This window comes from Rhinoraja longicauda, chromosome 5 (assembly GCF_053455715.1).
Source record: "Rhinoraja longicauda isolate Sanriku21f chromosome 5, sRhiLon1.1, whole genome shotgun sequence".
Lineage (NCBI taxonomy): Eukaryota > Metazoa > Chordata > Chondrichthyes > Rajiformes > Arhynchobatidae > Rhinoraja > Rhinoraja longicauda.
In genome coordinates, this window is record NC_135957.1 from 87,414,459 (window position 1) to 87,429,843 (window position 15,385).

The following is a 15,385-nucleotide window of genomic DNA, read 5'->3' on the forward strand; positions in this document are numbered from 1 at the left end:
GAGAGAGCTCTTTCTGAAAGTCGAGGTACACCACATCCACTGACTCTCCCCTGTCAATTTTCCTAGTTACATCCTCAAAAAATTCCAGTAGATTTGTCAAGCATGATTTCCCCTATCATAGTTCCGGTGCCGAAAAAAGCAAAGATCTCCAACCTGAACGACTACCGCCCGGTTGCCCTAACTCCGATAGTCATGAAGTGCTTTGAAAGGCTGGTCCTCTCACACATCAAATCCAGCATCCCTGACTCACTGGACCCACATCAATTTGCATACAGGGCAAACAGATCCACAGAGGACGCCATCTCTCTGGCTCTTCACACTGTCCTGACTCACCTAGAGAGACAGGGCACGTACGTGAGGATGCTATTCATTAACTATAGCTCTGCCTTCAACACGGTCATCCCCACCAAGCTCATCACCAAACTCCACCAGCTAGGCCTCAGCTCGTCATTATGTGACTGGATCCTGGACTTCCTGCTGGAACGACCGCAGGCAGTGAGAATGGGCCCGCACCTGTCCTCCACTATCACCCTGAGTACCGGCACACCACAGGGCTGTGTTCTGAGCCCCATGCTCTACTCCCTCTTCACACACGACTGTGTTCCTGCATTCGACACCAACACCATTGTCAAGTTTGCAGATGACACAACGGTGATCGGGCTTATCACCAATGGGGATGAAACAAAATACAGAGCGGAGGTGCAGAACCTGGCGGACTGGTGCTCGGATAACAACCTGTCCATAAATACCACCAAGACCAAGGAGCTGATCATCAACTTCCGTAGGTCACATAACGGGGAATATGCCCCGATCTCTATCAACGGGGACAGTGTGGAGAGAGTGTCCAGCTTCAAGTTTCTGGGCACTCACATTTCGGAGGACCTAACATGGTCCAATAACACTGCTGCGCTGGTCAAGAAGGCACAACAAAGACTGTTCTACTTAAGAACACTGAAAAAGTCTGGTCTACCCCAACAGCTGCTGACGACCTTCTACCGCTGCACCATAGAGAGCATCCTAACGCATGGCATCCTTGTGTGGTACCTCAGCTGCACGGAGGCAGAAAGGAAAGCTCTACAGCGGATAGTCCATAGAGCTCAGAGGGCCATCGGAACACAGCTACCAGACTTGGAGGGCATCTACAACACACGATGCCTCAGAAAAGCCACCAGCATCCACAAAGACTCTTCACACCCCTGCAACAGTCTGTTCGAACTCCTTCCATCAGGCAGACGATACAAGGCCTTCTACGCCCGCACCTCCAGACTCAGGAACAGCTTCATCCCCAGGGCCATAGCTGCTATGAACCAGTCCTGCTGAGCCGGATGGCCACAACGCACAGTGAACCGGCACAGATCTACTTGCACTTTACCCTGTCTAAAACTGTTACATTTGTTTCGTTGGGTTGCTGTTGTCTAAATTACTTAAATTATTGCATCGTATGGGAGGCGCATTCCCAATCTCGTTGTACCCCTGGGTACAATGACAATAAAGATATATTGTATTGTATTGTATTGTATTGTATTGTGAAATTGCTGCAGCTTCACGGCCCCATAAACACAATACCACGAAGTGTAGAAATATATCACCATCAGCGGTCACTGGAAGCGAGTGTGACTGTCCTCTCCATAGGGTCGGACGCCTGTGCGTGACTTTGTTTAACGTGGGGAGACTGGTGCACAGACAGCCACCACACGGTCCCTGACAGATCTGGGTCAGGATCCAGTGGCGTGGAGTCCAAGACGACCGGGGACCCTTTTCTGCTGCAGCCTTCATCCATCCGCCTTCCCAGCCGTTGTGACGCTCCACTAAAGTCAGCCATCACCCTCCCTCCGCCTGTTCCACTGTTGAGGTCTTGGTTGGATTGCTCTTTGTCAGGGACCTCCCCCTCGACCTTACCGCCATGGGTGACCCTACCAGGAGTGTAGCTCCAGACGGCATCGCTCTCAGGATCTCAGGACCACACAAGCTTCTCCACCATAACAAGGTGACAACCCACGGAGAAGTGGCCCTGTTTATATATATATATATATTAAATCAATAATACAATAAATTAATTGTTATATGGAATGGAATACATGTGACAAGGCACAGTGAAATTCTTTGCTGCAGATCCAAGGCCTAGAAACATGGAAACATAGACAATAGGTGCAGGAGGAGGCCATTCAGCCCTTCGAGCCAGCACCACATTCATTATGATCATGGCTGATCATCCACAATCAGTAACCCGTGCCTACCTTCTCCCCATATCCCTTGATTCCGTTAGCCCTAAGAGCTAAATCTAACTCTCTCTTGAAAACATCCAGTGAATTGGCCTCCACTGCCCTCTGTGTATTAGCCTGAGTGTATTAGCCTACACTCTATGTATTAGCCGGGACATCCCATATTTTGGGCTAAATTGGTTTGTCCCGTACGGGACCACCCTTGTGCCTTATTAGGCCCGGGGGGCGCTGTAGGCCCAGACACTGTTAGGCCCGGACGCTGTAGGCCCAGACACTTTAGGCCCCGACACTGTAGGCCCCGACACTGTAGGCCCCGACACTGTAGGCCCCCACATTGTAGGCCCCCACACTGTAGGCCCAGACACTGTTAGGCCCGGACGCTGTAGGCCCAGACACTTTAGGCCCCGACACTGTAGGCCCCGACACTGTTAGGCCCCGACGCTGTAGGCCCCCGACACTGTAGGCCCCGACGCTGTAGGTCCCAACACTCTAGTTTTCCGACAAGTTGACGTCACCGCCCCGCGCCCCACGTGACCTCACCCAGCCAGCGGCCACGTGCTCCCGTTCCACCAATGGCAGCCATCAGGGCCGGGAGGCAGGTTGCTACGCAACCTCCATTAGGCGGCGCCTGGGCCTCCAGGCCTACAGTGTCCGGACCAACACTGTCTGGACCTATACTGTCTGGACCTACAGTGTCCAGGCCTACAGTGTCCGGGCCTACAGTGCCCCCAGGTCAAATACGGGACAAGGGCGGTCCCGTATGGGACAAACCAATTTAGCCCGAAATACGGGATGTCCTGGCTAATACGGGACAGTTGGCCACCCGATACAGCACAGACATTGTGGGCCGAAGGGCCCGTTTCTGTGCTGTACTGCCCTTTACTGTTTTTAAGTTTCAACGTGCTAAAGATATAAATTGTTGAAGGTTATTTACCGTGCTGTTAATGCATTACTTGTGAGAATGCCATCGTTTAATTACTGGAAGTGACCAGGAACATGCAGAATGATTGCTTGGCAGTTTTTGGTGTGCACTTACTAAATGAGAAGGAGCTGAGATACAATACCTATTAAGGTGAAGCAGACTGTGTGCTAGCTTCAGAAAGCAACGGCTTCAGCTTCAGAAAGCAACGGCTTCAGCTTCAGAAAGCAACGGCTTCAGCTTCAGAAAGCAACGGCTTCAGCTTCAGAAAGCAACGGCTTCAGCTTCAGAAAGCAACGGCTTCAGCTTCAGAAAGCAACGGCTTCAGCTTCAGAAAGCAACGGCTTCAGCTTCAGAAAGCAACGGCTTCAGCTTCAGAAAGCAACGGCTTCAGCTTCAGAAAAGAAACGGCTTCAGCTTCAGAAAGAAACGGCTTCAGCTTCAGAAAGCAACGGCTTCAGCTTCAGAAAGAAACGGCTTCAGCTTCAGAAAGAAACGGCTTCAGCTTCAGAAACCCCTATTTATTTATTAATCAATAATATTTATTCAAATAATAAAATGATATATACAATGCAATAAAACCACAACAGACCCCACCATCGTAATATACGACAAACAATAAACAGAGCAACATAGAAACATCGACAATAGGTGCAGGAGGAGGCCATTCGGCCCTTCGAGCCAGCACCGCCATTCATTGTGATCATGGCTGATCATCCACAATCAGTAACCCGTGCCTGCCTTCTCCCCATATCCCTTGATTCCACTAAAACCACAGCTCCATTTCTTTCCACTGAAACTGCTTAGAACAGTACAGTGTGTACACACTTTGAGACGTAGTCACAGAGCTGTAGAGCACAGAAACAGGCCCTTCGGCCCACCTTGTTCGTGCTGACCTAGGTGGCATGCTGAGCTAGTCCCATTTGCCTGGATCTGGTCTTTATTCCTCTCAAACCTTCCTGTCCATCCATATTTCAAACGCTGGTGTTGTTTGTCATTCTGTTGCTGCTCCACGCAAACATGCACTGGAGTTGAGGCATGCATCGTTTTCATCCTGTGTAGGAAAAAACTGCAGATGCTGGTTTCAATCCAAGGTAGACACAAAACACAGGAGTAACTCAGCGTGTCAGGCAGCATCTCTGGAGACAAGGAATGGGTCCAGAGATGCTGCCTGACCCGCTGAGTTACTCCAGCACTCTGTGAAACGTCACCTATCCATGTTCTCCACAGATGCTGCCTGACCCGCTGAGTTACTCCAGCACTCTGTGAAACGTCACCTATCCATGTTCTCCACAGATGCAGCCTGACCCGCTGAGTTACTCCAGCACTCTGTGAAACGTCACCTATCCATGTTCTCCACAGATGCTGCCTGACCCGCTGAGTTACTCCAGCACTCTGTGAAACGTCACCTATCCATGTTCTCCACAGATGCTGCCTGACCCGCTGAGTTACTTCAGCATCTTGGAGTATGATGTCTTGCCTATTTACGGGGCGGGAGGGGGGAGGGAATAAATCATTCATTGTGATCAGGTGTTGTGAAAGGTGGGTTTGTATTCATCCAGGTAATGGCACGGTTCGTGGGCAGTGATAACGTGCCCAGCTCAGAGTCACAGTGGCATTAATCATCCAGAGGAACGCATGAATGGAAACATTCGCAAATCTGCAGATAACACAAAATTGTAATTTAGTCCAAATGAATATGTAACAGGCCGCCTCTGGTGCATTGTACATCCAAGCCTGTGTGTGGATGATATCCGCTCGTGTGGACACTTGGCCAGTAATGCTTTGCCTGTGATTACAAGATAACTTGATGAGGAGGTCTTGCTGGGCTGATCCAGACAGAGGGACAGAGAAACACCATTTATTTATGTCTAAAAAGGTAGACACAAAATGTTGGAGTAACTCAGTGGGACGGGCAATGTCTTTAGTTTAGTTTAGCAATTAAAAAGCTACCCAATCTCAGCCATGCTCCCAGATCTTTGTCCATGGCACTGTAAATCAGGGTACATGTACACACTCAAGTACTTTGTGAATGTGAGGACGGTTTCTACTGCTAACATTCAACTGGGCAGTAATTTTAGTTTAGAGATACAGCGCGGAAACAGGCCCTTCGACCCACCGTGTCCGCACCGACCAGCGATCCCCGCACACTAACACTATCCTACACACACTAGGGACAATTTACTCACCAACCAAGCCAATTAACCTACAAACCTGCACGTCTTTGGAGTGTGGGAGGAAACCGAAGATCTCGGAGAAAACCCACGCAGGTCACGGGGAAAACGTACAAACTCCGTACAGACGGCAACCATGGTTGGGATGGAACCCGGGTCTCCGGCGCTGCATTCGCTGTGAGGCGGCAACTCTACCGCTGCGCCACCGTGACTGCCCTCTGGAAAGAGGGAATGGGTGACATTTTGGGTCGAAACCCTTCTTCAGGGCTTTATGTCTCATCACTGCATCGCCCTTCAAACAGAGCATAGACAGGGTGCCAAAGGGCAGCGTAGTGCGGGAGGCCATTCAGCCCACTGTGTTGATATCAGCTCCCCGCAAATTATCCCAATACGCCATACTCATAGCACATAGTGTCTGCAATCATGAGAGGAATAGATCGGGTAGATGCACAGAGTCTCTTGCCCAGAGTAGGGGAACCAGCAGACACAGGTTCAAGGTGAAGGGGAAAAGATTTAATAGGAATCCGAGGGGTAACTTTTTCACACAGAGGGTGGTGGGTGTGTGGAACGAGCTGCCGGAGGAGGTAGTTGAGGTTGGGACTATCCCAACGTTTAACAAACTGTTAGGCAGGTACATGGATAGGGCAGGTTTGGAGGGATATGGACCAAACGCAGGCAGGTGGGACTAGTGTAGCTGGGACATTGTTGGTCAGTGTGGGCAAGTTGGGCTGATGGGCCTGTTCCCACACTGTATCACTCTGTGATTCCAGCACTCTATAGAACAGTACAGGACAGGAACAGACCCTTTGGCCCACAATGTCCGTGCCGAACATGATGGCATGATGACCAGCTGAGTTACTCCAGCACTCTGTGAAACGTCACCTATCCATGTTCTCCACAGATGCTGCCTGACCCGCTGAGTTACTCCAGCACTCTGTGTCTGTCTTTTGGTGGGTATTTTGATTGCCCCCTGGATAATGAGTCTCTGCTCAGGATAGATTCAGGGGCCTTGAGACCTTCCCGGTGGAGGATGGAGCTGTTGGGGGATTGGACCTCGATGGTAAAGGCCTGCAAATTGAATGTTATTGGAAAGTTGAAGGGCATGTGAGCCTGAAGCAGGATCTCCTGTCCTTGTTGGTTTACACCATGGGAGACCAAGTGCTGGGGTCAGGCAACATCTCTGGCGAACACAGACAAGTGATGTTTCAGGTCCAGACCTATCCATGTTGTCCAGAGATTCTGCCTGACCCATTGAGTTACTCCAGCACTTTAGAGTCATAGACAATAGACAATAGACAATAGACAATAGGTGCAGGAGTAGGCCATTCAGCCCTTCGAGCCAGCACCGCCATTCAATGCGATCATGGCTGATCACTCTCAATCAGTACCCCGTTCCTGCCTTCTCCCCATACCCCCTCACTCCGCTATCCTTAAGAGCTCTATCCAGCTCTCTCTTGAAAGCATCCAACGAACTGGCCTCCACTGCCCTCTGAGGCAGAGAATTCCACACCTTCACCACTCTCTGACTGAAAAAGTTCTTCCTCATCTCCGTTCTAAATGGCCTACCCCTTATTCTCAAACTGTGGCCCCTTGTTCTGGACTCCCCCAACATTGGGAACATGTTATCTGCCTCTAATGTGTCCAATCCCCTAATTATCTTATATGTTTCAATAAGATCCCCCCTCATCCTTCTAAATTCCAGTGTATACAAGCCCAATCGCTCCAGCCTTTCAACATACGACAGTCCCGCCATTCCGGGAATTAACCTAGTGAACCTACGCTGCACGCCCTCCATAGCAAGAACATCCTTCCTCAAATTTGGAGACCAAAACTGCACACAGTACTCCAGGTGCGGTCTCACCAGGGCCCGGTACAACTGTAGAAGGACCTCTTTGCTCCTATACTCAACCCCTCTTGTTACGAAGGCCAACATTCCATTGGCTTTCTTCACTGCCTGTGATACAGTGCGGAAACAGGCCCTTCGGCCCAACTCACCCACACCGGCCAACAATGTCCCAACTACACTAGTCCCATCTGCCTGCGCTTGGTCCATGTCCCTCCAAACCTGTCCTATCCATGTACCTGTCCAACTGTTTCTTAAATTTTGGGATAGTCCCAGCCTCAACTACCTCATCAGGCAGCTTGTTCCACACACCCACCACCCTCTGTGTGAAAAAGTTACCCCTCAGATTCCTATTAAATCTTTTGCCCTTCACCTTGAACCTATGTCCTCTGGTCCTCAATTCCCCTACTCTGGGCAAGAGATTCTGTGTATCTACCCGATCTATTCCTCTCATGATCTTATACACATCTATAAGATCACCCCTCATCCTCCTGCGCTCCATGGAATAGAGACCCAGCCAACTCAACCTCTCCCTATGGCTCACACCCTCTAGTCCTGGCAACATCCTCATAAATCTTCTCCGAACCCTTTCAAGCTTGACAATATCTTTCCTATAACATGGTGCCCAGAACTGAACACAATATTCTAAATGCGGTCTCACCAACGTCTTATACAACTGCAACATGACCTCCTAACTTCTAAACTCAATACTCTGACTGATGAAGGACACCTTATCGACCAGCGACTCGACCTTCAAGGAACCATGCACCTGCACTCCTAGATCCCTCTGTTCTACAACACTACCCAGAGCCCTACCATTCACTGAGTAGGTCTTGCCCTTGTTAGACGTCCCAAAATGCAACACCCAAAATGCAAGACCAAAATACTTCTCTGTATTAAATGCCATCCACCATTCCTCCGCCCACCTGGCCAATCGATCCAGATCCTGCTGCAATCGTTCACAACCATCTTCACTATCTGCAAAACCACCCACTTTTATATCATCAGCAAACGTGCTAATCTTGCCTTGTGTGTTCTCATCCAAATTATTGAAGTAGATGACAAACAGTAGCGGGCCCAGCACCGAACCCTGAGGCACACCACTAGTCACAGGCCTCCAGTCTGAGAAGCAACCTTCCACCATCACCCTCTGCTTCCTTCCATGGGGCCAGTTTGCTATCCATTCAGCTATCTCTCCTTGGATCCCATACGATCTAACCATCCAAAGCAGGCTACACTTTGAGGTAGATAGTTGTTCAACAACTAGAGAATGGTCCTGAACTCCCATCTACCTGATTGGAGACCACGCTGACCACCGACCATCAGTACATTCCTGAATAATAACTTACCCACTAGGAACAATTTTACTTAGAATAAAGGGGAGGCCATTTAAAACTGAGATGAGAAGAAACTTTTCCACGCAGAGAGTTGTGAATTTGTGGAATTCTCTGCCACAGAGGGCAGTGGAGGCCAATTCACTGGATGAATTTAAAAGAGAGTTAGATAGAGCTCTAGGGGCTAGTGGAATCAAGGGATGTGGGGAGAAGGCAGGCACGGGTTACTGATTGTGGATGATCAGCCATGATCACAATGAATGGCGGTGCTGGCTCGAAGGGCCAAATGGCCTCCTCCTGCACCTATTTTCTATGTATCTATTTTCTATGTTTCTAAACCTGCACGTCTTTGGAGTGTGGGGGGAAACGGGAGCACCCGGAGAAAACCCACGCAGGTCACGGGGAGAACGTACAAACTCCGTACAGACAGCGCCCGTAGTCGGGATGGAACCCGGGTCACTGGCGCTGTGAGGCAGCAACTCTACCGCTGCGCCACCGTGCCAAGCCGTGACATTGACATACCTATGGCAATTAATCACTCTTGCCTCTTGATCTCTTACCTGTTTTACTAATTATTCCCCCTGGCAAAATCAAGGTTGTGTTCTAATTCCTATAATCCCACTAACTCTACCTCTGGGTTTCCAGCCTCAGCACAGTGCAAGGTCACATCATCAAATTAATGGCCCCGTTCAGAGAATTAATGTCAAGCTATTTTGGAGAAGTACCTGGAGGGAGGGGAGCACAATCTGTGGAGAGGGAGGTATCTGGCATTTGGTACACGGGTCATACCTAGGGTTGCCAACTATCTCACTCGCGAATACGGGACACAAGGTGACATCACCGCCCCGTGCCCCACGTCACCTCACCCAGCCAGCGGCCACGTGCTCCCGCTCCACCAATGGCGGCCTCTTGGGCCGTAGGCGGGTTGCTACGCAACCTCTGTTAGGCGAACACACTTGGCCCCGCTCCCCGAACACACTCCGTTAGCCTACATTGTCCCGGCCGACAGCCCCCGGGCCTACAGTGTCCGGGCCTACAGGGTCCGGGCCTACAGGGTCCGGGCCTACAGCGTCCGGGCCTACAACGTCCGGGCCTACAGCGTCCGGGCCTACAGCGTCCGGGCCTACAGCGTCCGGGCCTACAGCGTCCGGGCCTACAGCGTCCGGGCCTACAGGGTCCGGGCCTACAGGGTCCGGGCCTACAGCGTCCGGGCCTACAGCGTCCGGGCCTACAGCGTCCGGGCCTACAGCATCTGGGCCTACAGCATCCGGGCCTAAAGCGTCCGGGCCTACAGCGTCCGGGCCTACAGCGTCCAGGCCTACAGCATCTGGGCCTACAGCGTCCGGGCCTACAGCGTCCGGGCCTGTTCCTAACTTGACACCATTCAGATAATACTCTGCCTTCCTATTCTTACCACCAAAGTGGATAACGTCACACTCATCCACATTAAACTGCATCTGCCATGCATCCGCCCACTCACACAACCTGTCCAAGTCACCCTGCAACCTCATAGCATCTTCCTCACAGGTCACACTACCACCCAGCTTTGTATCATCTGCAAATTTGCTAATGGTACTTTTAATCTTTCGTTTCCACCCACACTCCAAAGACATGCAGGTTTGTAGGTTAATTGGCTTGGTAAATGTAAGAATTGTCCCTAGTGGGTGTGGGATAGAGTTAGTGTGCGGGGATCGCTGGTCGGCGCGGACACGGTGGGCTGAAAGGGCCTGTTTCCGCGCTGTATCTCTAAACTAAACTAAACACTAAAATATGCTAGGTCTTTATTCCATGGAGCGCAGGAGGATGAGGGGTGATCTTATAGAGGTGTACAAAATCATGAGAGGAATAGATTGGGTAGGTGCACAGAGTCTCTTGCCCAGAGTAGGGGAATCGAGGACCAGAGGACATAGGCTCAAGGTGAAGGGGAAAAGATTTAATAGGAATCTGAGGGGTAACATTTTCACACAGAGGGTGGTGGGTGTATGGAACAAGCTGCCAGAGGAGGTAGTTGAGGCTGAGACTATCGCAATGTTTAAGAAACAGTTGGACAGGTACATGGATAGGACAGGTTTGGAGGGATATGGACCAAGCGCAGGCAGGTAGGACTAGGGTAGCTGGGACATTGTTGGCCGGTGTGGGCGAGTTGGGCCGAAGGGCCTGTTTCCACACTTTATCAATCTATGACTCTATGAGTCTACGAGATATGCACTTCGGCCCACCGAGTCCGTGCCGACCAACAATCACCCCGTACACTAACACTAGGGACAATTAAAAAATTTACCGAAGCCAATTATACAAACCTGCACGTCTTTGGAGTGTGGGAGGAAACCGGAGCACCCGGATAAAACCCACGCAGGTCACGGGAAGAACTGGTGATGTTTTGGGTCAACACCCTTCTTCAGACTGACATTATAGACAATAGACAATAGACAATAGACAATAGGTGCAGGAGGAGGCCATTCGGCCCTTCGAGCCTGCACCGCATTCATTGTGATCATAGCTGATCATTCTCAATCAGTAACCCGTTCCTGCCTTCTCCCCATACCCCCTGACTCCGCTATCCTTAAGAGCTCTATCCAGCTCTCTCTTGAATGCATTCAGAGAATTGGCCTCCACTGCCTTCTGAGGCAGTGAATTCCACAGATTCACAACTCTCTGACTGAAAACATTTTTCCTCATCCTTCTAAATTCCAGTGAATACAAGCCTAGTCGCTCCAGTCTTTCAACATATGACATTCCCGCCATTCCGGGAATTAATCTAGTAAACCTAAACTGCACGCCCTCAATAGCAAGAATATCCTTCCTCAAATTTGGAGACCAAAACTGCACACAGTACTCCAGGTGCGGTCTCACTAGGGCCCTGTACAACTGCAGAAGAACCTCTTTGCTCCTGTACTCAACTCCTCTTGTTATGAAGGTCAACATTCCATTGGCTTTCTTCACTGCCTGCTGTACCTGCATGTTTCCTTTCAGTGACTGATGCACTAGGACACCCAGACGTCCCCTGTTCCTAACTTGACACCATTCAGATAATAATCTGCCTTCCTATTCTTACCACCAAAGTGGATAACTTCACACTTATCCACATTAAACTGCATCTGCCATGCATCCGCCCACTCACACAACCTGTCCTAGTCACCCTGCAACCTCATAGCATCTTCCCCACAGTTCACACTACCACCCAGCTTTGTATCATCTGCAAATTTGCTAATGTTACTTTTAATCCCTTCATCCAAGTCATTAATGTATATTGTAAATAGCTGCGGTCCCAGCACCGAGCCTTGCAGTACCCCACTAGTCACTGCCTGCCATTTTGAAAGGGACCCATTTATCCCCACTCTTTGCTTTCTGTCTGTCAACCAATTTTCTATCCATGTCAGTACCCTACCTCCAATACCATGTGCTCTAATTTTGCCCACTAATCTCCTATGTGGAACCTTGTCGAAAGCTTTCTGAAAGTTGAGGTACACCACATCCACCGGCTCTCCCCTGTCAATTTTCCTAGTTACATCCTCAAAACATTCCAGAAGATTAGTCAAGCATGATTTCCCCTTCGTAAATCCATGCTGACTCGGAAAGATCCTGTTACTGCTATCCAAATGCTCCGCAATTTCGTCTTTTATAATTGACTCCAGCATCTTCCCCACCACTGATGTCAGACTAACTGGTCTATAATTTCCCGTTTTCTCTCTCCCTCCTTTCTTAAAAAGTGGGCTAATGGCACAGACATTGTGGGCCGAAGGGCCTGTTCCGGTGCTGTACTGTTAATTTAGAAGGATGAGAGAGGATCTCAATGAAACGTATAAGATTACATAGAAACATAGAAAATAGGTGCAGGAAGAGGCCATTCGGCCCTTCAAGCCAGCACCGCCATTCATTGTGATCATGGCTCATCGTCCCCAATCAATACCCCGTGCCTGCCTTCTCCCCATATCCCTAGAGCTCTATCTAACTCTCTCTTAAATCCATCCAGTGATTTGGCTTCCACTGCCCTCTGTGGCAGAGAATTCCACAAATTCACAACACTCTGGGTGAAAAAGTTTTTTCTCACCTCAGTTTGAAATGGCCTCCCCTTTATTCTAAGACTGTGGCCCCTGGTTCTGGACTCGCCCAACATTGGGAACATTTTTCCTGCATCTAACTTGTCCAGTCCTTTTATAATTTTACATGTTTCTATAATCCCCTCTCATCCTTCTAAACTCGAGTGAATACATGCCTAGTCTTTTCAATCTTTTCTCATATGACAGTCCCGCCATCCCAGGGATTAACCTGGTGAAACTACCCTGCACTGCCTCAATTACAAGGATGTATGTCCTTCCTCAAATTAGGAGACCAAAACTGTACACAATACTCCAGATGTGATCTTACCAGGGCCCTATACAACTGCAGAAGAACCTCTACTCCTATACTGAAATCCTCTTCTTATGAAGGCCAACATTCCATTAGCTTTCTCACAATCCATTAGCTTTCTTATTAAGGGATTGGACACGTTAGAGGCAGGAAACATGTTCCCAATGTTGGGGGAGTCCAGAACCAGGGGCCACAGTTTAAGAATAAGGGGTAGGCCATTTAGAACGGAGATGGGGAAAAACCTTTTCACCCAGAGTTGTAAATCTGTGGAATGCTTTGCCTCAGAAGGCAATGGAGGCCAATTCACTGGATGCTATCAAGAGAGTTAGATAGAGCTCTTAAAGATAGCGGAGTCAGGGGGTATGGGGAGAAGGCAGGAACGGGGTACTGATTGTGAATGATCAGCCGAGATCACAGTGAATGGCGGTGCTGGCTCGAAGGGCCGAATGGCCTCCTCCTGCACCTATTGTCTATTGAGAGCAAGATAGTCAGGAATGTTTAATAATCTTACATTCTGACAGCAGAACAATGAAATATGAACTCATTAACACATAGATCAGTGCACATAATGCTTCCATCTTCGCCCCTCTCACATTACAGCGCTGCCCTTCAGTGCTTGACATTTCCACCATGTGCTTTACTGAAGGTCCCAGCACCTACAGTTTCAAGTGTCTAAAGATAAATACACACAGCCCTGCTCCTTGCTCTGCCCGAGGCCAGCCAAGGATAATTACTGTTGGATTGTTGTTCTACATAACATAACATAACATAACAACACTTTATTGTCACTCGGCACAACACCGAGCGAAATTTCAGCAGTCACACAAAATACAGCAAAAAGAAAAGAACACAGGACACCCGACCCCAACACAAACATCCATCACAGTGACTCCAAACACCCCCTCACTGTGATGGAGGCAACAAAACTTCCCCTCTCTTCCCCCCGCACCCACGGACAGGCAGCTCGACCCCTACCGAGGCAAACGACACGCACAGCCCCCGCAAGGGGATGGAAGGCCCCCCGGCCGAGCCGCCCCGGGCACCGAAACGTCCCGCGGCCGCACCGGGCGATGTTAAGTCCAACGGCCGAGCCGCACCGGGCACTGAAACGTCCCGCGGCCGAACAGCGCTGACGATGTTAAGTCCAGCGGCCAAGCCGCACCGGGCACTGAAACGTCCCGCGGCCACACCGGGCGATGTTAAGTCCAGCGGCCAAGCCGCACCGGGCATTGAAACGTCCCGCGGCCGAGCCGCACCGGGCACTGAAACGTCCCGCGGCCACACCGGGCACTGAAACGTCCCGCGGCCACACCGGGCGATGTTAAGTCCAGCGGCCAAGCCGCACCGGGCACTGAAACGTCCCGCGGCCACACCGGGCGATGTTAAGTCCAGCGGCCGAGCCGCACCGGGCACTGAAACGTCCCGCGGCCGCACCGGGCGATGTTAAGTCCAGCGGCCGAGCCGCACTGGGCACTGAAACGTCCCGCGGCCGAGCTGCGCCGGCAATGTTAAGGCCCGCAGCCGAGCCGCACCGGGCACTGAAACGTCCCGCAGCCGAGCTGCGCCGGCAATGTTAAGGCCCGCAGCCGAGCCGCACCGGGCACTGAAACGTCCCGCAGCCGAGCTGCGCCGGCAATGTTAAGGCCCGCAGCCGAGCCGCGCCCCGGGGAAGAGACCTAATAAAATAAAGGTTTCCCCCCGCCCCACCCCCCCACCCCACCCCACACCCCCACCACACACCCCCACCACACATACACAGCCAAAAACAGAAACAAAAACCATCCCAACACCGACACAAACAAAAAAAAAGAAAAAAAGACAACAGACTGCCAGAGAGCCGCAGCCGTTAGGCGCAGCCAACTCCTCTAGCTTATGAGTTCGCCGGCATATTATCATCCCTCCAGTTCTATTCATTGTTAGGACAGAACTGCAGATGCTGGTTTAAATCGAAGGCAGACACAAAGTGCTGGAGTAACTCAGCGGGTCAGGCAGCATCTGTGGAGAACATGGATAGGTGACGTTTCACAGAGTGCTGGAGTAACTCAGCGGGTCAGGCAGCATCTGTGGAGAATATGGATAGGTGACGTTTCACAGAGTGCTGGAGTAACTCAGCGGGTCAGGCAGCATCTGTGGAGAACATGGATAGGTGACGTTTCACAGAGTGCTGGAGTAACTCAGCGGGTCAGGCAGCATCTGTGGAGAATATGGATAGGTGACGTTTCACAGAGTGCTGTTCTCGACCCGAAACGTCACTCATTCCTTCTCTCCAGAGATGCTGCCTGACCTGCTGAGTTACTCCAGCTTTTTGTGTCTGCCTTCTATTCCCAGTTATCTGGCCGAGCTTCTGAACGAGAGACAAGCTGAAAGGTAAAATCTGGCAATCTCTGCTCTGGGGGACAGACCATGGAAGGTATTTAACACATGAGTAAAGAAATGTTGCAATACTGGAGAATTTCCAGAGTATCAGGCAGCTGAACCATCCTACCACAACCAGACTTTGCTGGCTTTACCTTGCACTAAACGTTATTCCCTGATCATGTATC